Below are 11,063 nucleotides of genomic sequence, written 5' to 3'. Positions count from 1 at the left end.
GTGATTTGGGGGCGCCGTCTATCCAACCCCCCTTCAAGCCGGCCACCGATCTTCCAACAAGTGGTATCAGAGCGAGGTTGCTCTTCGTTGGACTAACCGCCAAGGAAGCACATGATGGCCGGGTTTATTGTCCCTCCAAAATTTAAAGGAGGAAGCCTTGGGGACATCACGTATTGGATGATGAGGATGGAGGTCTTCTTCAACACGGATTGGGATATCATGATGATGATCAAGAAACCGTTCGAAGTCCCAAAAGACAAGAAAGGGAAGAAGCTCCGATCACGACATTGGACGGAGGAGCAAACCACACAGTCAAAGGCAAACGATAAGGTAATATCTATTTTGATTGATATTTTGCCTAATGACGTGATAAGCCGTGTAGGTAAATACGAGAATGCCCACGATTTGTGGAGCAAAATAAAGAAATTTCCATGGGAGGAATTTTTGCCTACACAAGAAGAAGAAGAAAAATCCGAAGAAAGTGACGAAGTGGTCCAAAAGGAGAAGAAGGACCAATCGGATGTGGAGCCCAAGGAGATGGGATTAGTAGCTCAAGAAGAGGAAGTAAATTTGGTCACATTTGAGGAAAAGGATGAAGAAAGGTCATTCACAAGTGTGGATGAGGAAGATATAGCATCTACATCCTCAATGGTTGAAGAAGAATCCAAGACAAGTGAAGAGGATGAAGAAGAGGTCTTGGAAGAAGTCAACATAGCAAGCACCTCCACCAAAGCAAAGTCTAAAGATCACATAGTATGCTTTGGGTGCAATAAGAAGGGACACTACAAGAGTAGATGTCCTTTGGGTAAAAAAGAGGTAATTCCTAAACCCAATCAAGTTATTTTAAATGCTAACATGGGTGGTAGGAATGAAGAAACCCAAAAGAAGAGGATGCACATTGTATGCTTCACATGTGGAATGAAGGGTCACTTCCATACCAAATGCCCAAAGAAGAAGGAGCTTAAGAAGCTTGCACATTTAAAGAAATGGGAGAAGAAGAAGAGGAGCTCAAATCAAGGGGGAGCTTCAAGGGTAAGGGAGGTATACCCTAACTTGAAGGTTAATTCAAATTTAAACTCCTTCATGCATGCTAGGAAAAATAATGTTAATCATTATATGCCCATGCAAAATTTTGGTTTTAGATATCATGATAGGAGTAGGGTAAATGTGGATCATAACCCTAGGAAATCTATGCATGATAAATTTAGAAATGGTAGACCTAAGGAGACCCAAGGCATTAATCCCAAGAAGGGGAGACATATGCCTAGAAAGGGTAGGTCTAGGAATGTCCATGGTGGACATGTTGACTCTAGGTTTAGGAACCTAGAAAGGGAAAATTAAGCTTTGAAGGCAAAGCTTGATCAATTGGATAAATTCCTTAAGAGATTCACTATTGGATCTAAGGGATTAAGTATGATGTTGGGTAGCCAAAAACCTAACAATGATAGATCGGGCTTGGGATACCAATCTAGTCCCTCCAAGGCCAATGAGAGTTCATGTGCTAGGGTGGCGCATGATAAGGGCAAGGGAGAGTCATCCAAGGCCAATAAAAAGAAATATGCTAGGGTTGCATATGATTATGGCAAGGATGATGTGTCCAAGATCAAGAAGATAAGGAGATCTTCTAAGGGACATCATTGTGGTGCAGCCACAATAGATGAGTCACCTAGGGAGGTGGCTAAGGCAAAGAGCTCTAGGGGAAGCTCTAAGAGTCAATTTGGGATCCATGGCCAATGGATCTCAGGTGGGTACTACTTGGGAGTCTAGAGGAGCCATGGAGTGTGCCAAAAGGTTTGGAGATGGATTTGAGTCTCAAACCTAGGGATTTGGCACACATGGATTATGTTTCATGCAAGGAAATATGACATTGGGGTCATTTTGCATGATAATTGATTTTGGATGTATGGATGTCATATAAACCAATGCTAGGGATGCATTGTGGGTTGGTATGGGCAAATACATCAACAGGAAGCCAAAACTAGGACTTTAGGTCAAGGTTCAATTGAACAATTTAGCTAGTTTTGGATTTTGTGTCAATCTTAGAATTTGTGATAGATACATTTTGTAATGTATTTTTCCCAAGTAGACAAGGGTACAATAGACCTCTCCTCAAAATTTGGGAATTTTTGGAGGTCTAGGGAATTTCTGGTGCATTTCTGAAGTTGACCTGAAAATGTTGATTTTTTCAGAAATAGGGTACCAGTCGACTGGTACAGATACCAGTCGACTGGTAACAGTGTTTTTCGACAGTCGACTGATACCAGTCTGAAACTGTTTTCAGCATTGGTTTGTGACCATGTCAACTCGCTTAGATGTATGGGATCCAAGGGGATTAATACATGAGTTTAAGGTCAGTTTGGATGATAAGTTTTCAACAATTGGGATATTGTTGGAGAACTTTTTGGATGTTAGGCAAAGGGGGAGAATTAAGGTTTAGTTGGGAAAACCTTTAGTGCCTTTGCGTAGAGGGAGCCTTGGGATAGGTTCTTAAAAAGTCCATTGTAAAAATCCTAGTTCATTGGGGAGCATAGGTGTAGGGGGAGCCTTGGGATAGGTTCTTAAAAAGCCCGTTGTAAAAATCCTAGCTCATTGGGGAGCATAGGTGTAGGGGGAGCCTTGTGATAGGTTCCAATACATTCCATTCGGCATTATAAGTCCAAGTGTGTAGCCTTGGCATCGTAAGTCCATTCGGCGGTGTAAGTCCAAGTGTGTAGCCTTGGCAATGTAAGTCCATTCGGCGGTTGTCAAGTGTGTAGCCTTGGCAACGTAAGTCCATTCGGCAGAGTAAGTCCAAGTGTGTAGCCTTGGCATCGTAAATCCATTGTATTAGCATGTTAATTTGTTATTTGTTTTCTCTAACTTAAACGTATTGCCAAACACCAAAAAGGGGGAGATTGTTGGAGCAATCCCAATGGTCCGCGGGACCATGTGTTTTGGTGTTTGGGCAAAGGGTTTAAGTTAGGTTTACCCTCGTTATTTGATATGTGTACTTGAGTTGTGCAGGACTGCAGGTGACACATGTGACTCAGATTGACGGCTTCGGGTCCGATGAAGGATGGCATTGAGGACAAGCCGCGCGCTTGAATGCATCTGAGGGATCGTGGACAAGGCAGCAAGGACAAGGGCCAAGGGAAGCGACTTCGAGGCATACGCGAAGGATGACATTGGAGACAAGCCGCGGGCTTGGATGCATCCGAGGGACGAGAGCCAAAGGAAGTAGGCTTGAAGGCAAGAGGTCAAGACTGCAAATAAGAGTCAAGTGAGTCGTGAGGGTCCGAGTGCGAGTGAAATGTACTCGGGATGGGAAACCCTAAGTTTAGGGTTGTACCAGTCGACTGGTACTTGGACCAGTCGACTGGTGGTGAGCACAGAAGCTCTCTGTGCCCAAAACGGCTGGGACCAGTCGACTGGTCCAGGGACCAGTCGACTGATAGTTAGCCGTTGAGAGAGACGTTGGGTTGGCACCAGTCGACTGGTGCAAGGACCAGTTGACTGGTAACGGGCAAATCAGCAAGGCTGATTTCCCCAAGCTCTATAAGAGGGAGCTTGGGATGGCCGGTCAACCTGACAAAATTAGACTTGGTTAAGGTCTAATTAGTAGTCTACAAGTGCTCAAGAGTTTCCCTTGTGTCCAAGAGGTCTTGGTGAGTTTGTGGTGAGGTTTCTCCACCCACAAGGAGGTTTGAGCTAGCCGGAGGTCTTCCGGGGAGTAATCCACCGACGGATAGGGATCGTCCACCTTACGGACACGCCGTAGAGTAGGAGCTTTATCTCCGAACCACGTAAATCGGCGCGTGTTGGTTTGCTTGCTCTTTCTTGTTCTTTGTATTTCTATTTAGCTTTCGTATTTGTGTTTGTATTATTTTTATTCCGCTGCACAATTAACAAATACGTAGAAAGTGAGTGATTTGGGGGCGCCGTCTATCGAACCCCCCTTCAAGCCGCCCACCGATCTTCCAACAGTTCCTTCTCCCAGGAACTTGCCGAAGGAGAATTCTTCTGCTCATTCATCTGGAGGCCGCCAAGAGACTTTGACCATCTGCTCAGTCATGCCACCGAATACATAAACGTGGAGGAGGCATAAGCGACGTGAAGGAAGGAAGCACCTGTCGAGCATACTATTCCCCCAGAACGGTGGCCGACCACCAATCATCAACCACCAAAAGGCCCCCGATCAAGACTAGCACAGTTGCACCAGGAACAAAGAACGCATGTCGTGCAACATGTAGCAGCAGGTCAACCCAAAGCTGCAAAAGGTAAGACTTGGACACTATTGTTTTGCTAGTTCCATTAATCGGCATAACACTCGGGATTGCTACGACTTGAGGCTGATTCCCAACCGACTAACTCCTCTAGTATACCATCGTCGCTCACCAACTCCTAATCGACGACATCAACACCGGTTGGACGGGCAAAGAGAAGAAGATAGATAGGCAGACCAGTGGCATCAGCATCAGCCTCAACAAAAAAAAATAACACAAGTCCTACCAGAGCTTCTGCTGAGCAGACCAGACCCTCAGCTCGGGAGGAGGAAAACCGAAACAACGCGGCTCGAGGCAAAATCAAAATGATTATCGGTGGGTCAACCGAACGTGATTCCAACCGAGTAAGGAAGTCGCATGTCCGACGACTAGAGATACATGTTGTAGGATGCAGCAAAGAGAAGGCCGAGGGATAAGAGATCAATTTTGACCCACAAGATCTAGAGGGAGTGGAGATCCCTCACGACAACACCTTGATCATTTGGCCGGTAATAGCCAACTATATTATTCATCGGACTTTTGTTGATACAGGTAGTTCGGTGAATATAATCTTTAAGAAAGCGTAAAACCAACTGTAAATCAATCGGAGCGAATTGCAGCCAATGATGATCCCGCTCTACGAGTTCACAGGCAATGAAGTATTGCTGATCGGCCAGGTTCAGTTGGCCATATCGTTCGGAGAAGAGCCTCTCAAGAGGACCAGGACCACAAATTTCATTGTGGTAGACGCGCCGTCCGCCTACAACATCATATTGGTCTGACTGGCCCTAAACGAGTTTCAAGTTGTGGTGTCTAGATTCTGCCAAAAAATAAAGTTTTCGGTACACAATGAGATAGGCGAAGTTAAGGGTGACCAGTTGGTCGCTCGGCGGTGCTATGTCGAGATTGTCAAAACAGAGAGGAAGGTCACACGGAAGATGCATCGTTTAGAGTTGAACACCATCATGGAAGAACCTCCCGCGTTGGTCTATGAGGAAAAGGAGGAGGTTCAGATCCATCCCAGCTGGTCTAAAGCCACTACATTTGTCGTCGCCGACCTGACAGATAAGAAGAAGGCAGAGTTGGTCGCCTTCCTTAGGCGAAACCATGATGTATTCGCCTGGTCGACACACGAGCTCCCGGGCATCTCGCCAAGCGTAGCTCAACACGAGCTTCACATCCAATTGGATGCTCGACCGGTGAAAGAAAGGAAGAGAGACTTCAGCTCAGAGCAGAATTAGATTATCCAAGCGGAGATAGAAAAGTTGATGGAGGCTGGTCACATCCACGAGGTATAATTTTCGAGCTAGTTGGCCAACGTCGTGTTGGTCTCCAAGCTGGACAGTAAGTGGCAAGTCTGCATCAACTTCTGTGATCTAAACAAAACATGCCCAAAGGACATATATCCCTTGCTCTGGATAGATCAAATGGTGGACTCCACGTCAAGTTGTGAGCTGATCTGTATGCTTGACGTGTACCAGGGCTACCACCAAGTGCCGCTCACCCGTGAAGATCAAGAGAATTAGGTCAGCTTCATTACAACTGATACGACCTATTGCTACAACGTCATGTCGTTCGGACTGAAGAACGCCGGTGCCACTTATTAAAGATTGATGAACAAGGTGTTCTGACCACAGATCGGCCATAACATGGAGGTATATGTCGATGACATCTTGATAAAATCTCTCTGATCCGTTGACCTTTGCGCAAATATCAAAGAAATCTGTCAAACTCTAAGGGCATATGGAATCAAGCTGAATCTGAATAAGTGCCTATTTGGAGCAAGGAGTGACCACTTCTTGGGCTATATCGTCACCAAATGGGGGGTCAAGGGGAATCCGAGCAAGGTGAAGGCCTTGCGGGACATGCCCTTTCCTTGCAACTTGAAGGAAGCCCAACGGCTGATCGGACAGATCACTGCACTATCAAGATTCATCTCTAAATCGTCTGGCCGAAGTCACCCGTTCTTCAAGATACTAAATCGTGCGACAAAGTTCTAGTGGAATGTTGAGTGTGACAAGGCACTGGAGGAGCTTAAAGAGTACCTTACCTCCCTACCTGTATTAGCAAAACCCAACGCCAGCGAGCCGCTCTGGATTTATTTGTCATTCACAGAGTATCCAGTTGGCTCGGCGTTGGTGCAACAGAATGGCTCTGAGCAACAGATAGTGTATTTTTTAAGTCATATATTAAAGAAGCAGAATCCCGCTATACCAATCTCAAAAAATTAGTTTGCGCGCTAGTACTCGTCATTCAAAAACTTTGCATGTATTTTCTCTCACATCTTATCGTGGTGATGACTAACAATCACTCGGAAATATTTTCCTTAACCCAGAAGCATCCAGATAGATAATCAAATGGACCACCGAGCTAAGCGAGTTTAATATACAATATTAACCGCGGGCGACGATCAAGGCCCAGGCCTTAGCTGATTTTGTCACCGAGGTCGAGAACACCGAGTCAGACGTAACTTGGAAGATATATGTAGACAGTTCATCCACTCGGCAAGGTAGCGGGATCGACATCCTCTTAATATCGTCACGGGAGGACAGGATGCAATTGCCCGTACGACTCGAATATCAGGCTACGAATAACGAGGTAGAATATGAGGCCCTGATAGCTGGCTTGCAGGCAGCTCAGCATGTAGGAACCACAAGAGTCCTTATCCACTCGGATTCTCAGCTAGCGACTCAGCAGTTATTGGGCACGTTCGAGAAAAGTAACATTCGACTCAAGCTATACGCCGAAGATTTTGAGAAGTTGAAGCCAGGTTTCCAAAAAGTGATTATATAGAAGATCCCCTGGTCAGACAACCAAGTCGCGGACGAGCTAGCTAAGTTAGCCAGTTCGTTATCGTCGATAGTCATAGATAAGCCGTTTGAACAAGTCTCACTGGTGGCGCACACAACAGGACGAGTGGAACAACCTTCCCGAGCGACTAGAGGATGCCACTGATAGAGATCCTCCGATGGGGCATCACACCGGCCGATTAGGAGGAAGCTCGCTTGCTGAAAAAGAGGGTCAAACGATTCACTCTGATTGGAGACTAGTTATATAAAAGAGCTTTCTCAAGATCGCTGCTCAAGTGCGTCGGATCGGAGGATATTGAATTTATCTTGCAAGAGGTTCACCAAGGCTCTGCGGTAGTCATCCGGGCGGCAAATCATTGGCCCGAAAGATCCTACTGGCACAAGCCTTCATGTCGGTGGCCTACCTTCAAAGTAACGGCCAGGCGGATGTCACTAATAGGAAAATCCTCAGAGGGTTACGAGCTCGACTTGACCACACTAGAGGCAGCTGGGCCGATGAACTCCCCAGCTTATTGTGGGCTTATCACGTCACACCAAGAGAGGTGGCCGACATAACCCCGTTCCATTTGGTGACAGGGGTGAAGTCGTGGTTCCAGTGAAAGTCAACTTAGAGCTTGACCATGTGTAGCTCTACGACGATGGAAACGCCGACCGGAGACTCATGGAGCTTAACTTGGTAGATGAAGTATGACATAAGGCCGTCATCTGACTCATGGCGTATAGGTAGCACATGAAGCAGAGCTACAATCGAAGAGTAATCCCGAGGTCGTTCCAAGTTGATTACTTGGTATGGAAAAAGTGAAGCTGGTCAATAACGTCACCAAATTAGAAGCCTCGTGGGGAGGACCCTACAAAGTCATTTAGAAGCTCCGCTCGGGAGCTTTCTATCTGTAATATAAAGACGAGAGAAAGCTTGAGCGGCTCTGGAGCACAAACCATCTCCAACCCTATAGGGTCGGGTAAGAGGTGCATAATTAAATTCAGATAAAATTATGTAAATGTATGTCCTGTAAGTGCAGGGGAACAATGAATAAAAATTTCAAGTGTTTCAGACTTTTGTGTCGTTCAACCAATTTAAAAGTTGAGCAGCGACCATAAACCCTAGTTTACGAATTAGCAGTCGAACGACGACTATAAACCCAGTATATGAATTAACAGTCGAGCGACGACTATAAACTTTTGTCTACAAATTCAACAGTCGAGTGACGACTATAAACCCTTGTCGATGAATTCAACAGTCGAGCAACGACTATAAACCATTGTCGGTGAATTCAATAGTCAAGCGGTGACTATAAATCCTTGTCGATGAATTCAACAATCAAGCGGTAACTATAAACACTTGTCTACGAATTCAATAGTCGAGCGACGACTATAAATCCTTGAGTTGACAAAATCAATAGTCGAGCGACGACTATAAACACTTGTCTACGAATTCAATAGTCGAGCAACGACTGTAAACCCTTGAGTCGATGAAATCAACAGTCGTGCGGCGACTATAAACCCTTGTCTATGAATTCAACAGTCAAGCGAGAACTATAAACCCTTGAGTCGATAGTCGAGCGACGACTTTAAACCCAACGAGAACAAAAGCTAAGCGGGGTTATAAACTCCGGAGTCAACGACCACAGCCGAGCGGTGGCTATAAACTCGAGAATAAAGTTAGCAAAGAGTCGAGCGATGACTATAAACACCGGTTCAACGGACAATTGGCAGATAAGACTTTCATTTACAAAGGCTAAGAGGTCGTTCAGTCTACACTGAAATTGGCAGTCGAACGTCTCATCGACTAATTACATAGATGAGCGGAAACGCAAGGATTCATACTTAGAAAATTTTCACATAGCGTAATCTGATGTTTAAAACGTCGGACAACCTCATGGGAGTCGAACGACGATGCATGGAAGGACACTTGCAAAATTTAACAAAAGTGGAGAAGCACCGAACGAGTGTGCATCCATTGACACTTAGAAAATTTTTACAGAACATCTGGAGAGAGTGCAAAAAGTGGCTTGCAAAATAGAGAGGAGGGTTACTCAAGATAGTCAAGTACATCATCTGACAGGAACTCAGTGAGTTTCTCCTAGTTTATAATCTTGTTGGTCATCACGAGAGGGAGATAGCCACCATCCTTAGTTGTTGGAGGGTCCCATCGATGCCAAAATTGAAGAGGTGAAGTGCTCGATCCATGAGTCAGTCATTGAAGGGGTCCGACCGGAGATAATCGCGTTTGAAAACTTCAAATCATCCGGGCTCGGGGCGCCTCCAACTCGGCCTTCAGCAAAGCCAGCTCAATATCCTTGGTGTCGAGCTGAAGCTCAGCTGAAGCTCAGAAGCCACTTGCTCCTCTAATAGGCTTTCTCGTTCGGTCGCTAGAGCGGGCTCCGCCTCCTTGAGATTTTGGGCCAAAACCTGAGCCTCCTTATTCTTAATATCCAAATCTTTGATGGCTCTGAGCTTCCTGACATTGGCACAGTTGATCTTCGCCTCAAAGGAATTGACTTGTTTGGTGAGCCGCTCGAGTGGTGAGGCTTGCTCGACATTTTTGCTTCTCACTGCTCGGATCTCCTTTTCAGGTTGGCCTTCAGTTCAGCCACCTCGACAATCAACTATTCAAAATGGGCCCGAGAGGCCTTAGAGGGGCAGCTCAGGACGCACAACTGTTAGACTTCGTGCTCCAAAAAAGTCAACCTCTGGAACATGGTCAGACTCTCGACCCAAAACTACAAAAAAAAAAGTTAGGAAGTGCAGATCGGTAAAAAAGCAAATTAACATGAGGGTGATGTGCATACCCCAGTGACCTTCTAGGTATGACTGTTTGTGAGCTCCCCCAGTAAAATGGTCGTTGCACGGGCCCGAGCATCGACCCAAACTTGTGCTAGTGATCCTTGAATCCTGATTTAATGTTCAGGGGAGCAGGGCTCGGCGTCATTCAGGTGGTGCCACTCATCAGTTAACAAATGAATGATAGTCATTATGTGTTTCTGGCCGCTCGGACTAGAAGGCTTGGAGGTCGCTTGGTCTGTGGACTTGGGCATGGGGGAAGACCTGATGGTGGATACCTAGATGGCCGACAGGGAGGAGTACGAAGGTATATACGCGATGTGCGACGCGTATATGGTCCTCAACGGTAATCTGGACAGCGAAGGTGTCTGGTCGGATGATACGAAAGTGGGAATCGCGATGGTCTCCTGCTCGAGAAAGGCGGGTGATGAAGTCTCGCCTCGCTCGGAGGGAGGACGCGAGCTAGTACGGGTGGGGGTCTACAAGGTAGAAGTTGTCTAACGGGACGAGGCTTCCCCTTGGTGCCTTTTTGCGTCGTTGTATTAGAGGCTCGCCTGAGGTGGCCGACTCCGAAGGAATCGAGATCGGCAACATTGAAGTCCGATCAGGAGGAAGTTCAGTTGTGGCAGCCGCGACATCGCTAGTCGCTGTCTTACTTGCCCTGACCTCACTGGCTGCCACGTGGCTCTCTCCCAATTCGTTAGTCAGATCGTAAGATTGGTCGACAGGCTGTAGGCCACAACTCTATAGCTCGACAATGCCAATGGTGTTAATCTCTACATCTGCAAGCTTGCTCTTGCCGCTCAGACGTGCGCTCAACATGATGTGAGCTATAAAAAAAGAGAAAAAATCAGTTAAATTCAAAGATTGAGAGAAGAAAGAGCATACCTAGGGTGAGAGGCAGCCGCGTTCGGATCAGGCTTAACCCGAACTCATAAAGAACACTCTCCAATAGTAGCCGATGTATATGATACTTCTGATTGGTCAAGCTGAAAGCTGCTTGAAGGTAGTTCGATCGGCTTCAATATCTGCTAAGTGATAGAGGTTTCATTACTTCCATCTACCAGCTGGTTGGGAAGTCAGGCCGATCAGGGAAGCGAACAAAGAAATAATGCTCCCTCTAGTGCTTATTGGAGGACAATATTTTTTCAAAAAAGAAAGAGCCCACTCGGGCTTGGAATAGAAAGGTCCCTGGCTTGGACAATTTGAGATAATAAAAATAGTGGAATAC

This window comes from Zingiber officinale, chromosome 4A (genome assembly GCF_018446385.1).
Source record: "Zingiber officinale cultivar Zhangliang chromosome 4A, Zo_v1.1, whole genome shotgun sequence".
In the NCBI taxonomy this organism is placed as follows: Eukaryota; Viridiplantae; Streptophyta; class Magnoliopsida; order Zingiberales; family Zingiberaceae; genus Zingiber; species Zingiber officinale.
This window is presented reverse-complemented; position numbering follows the sequence as displayed.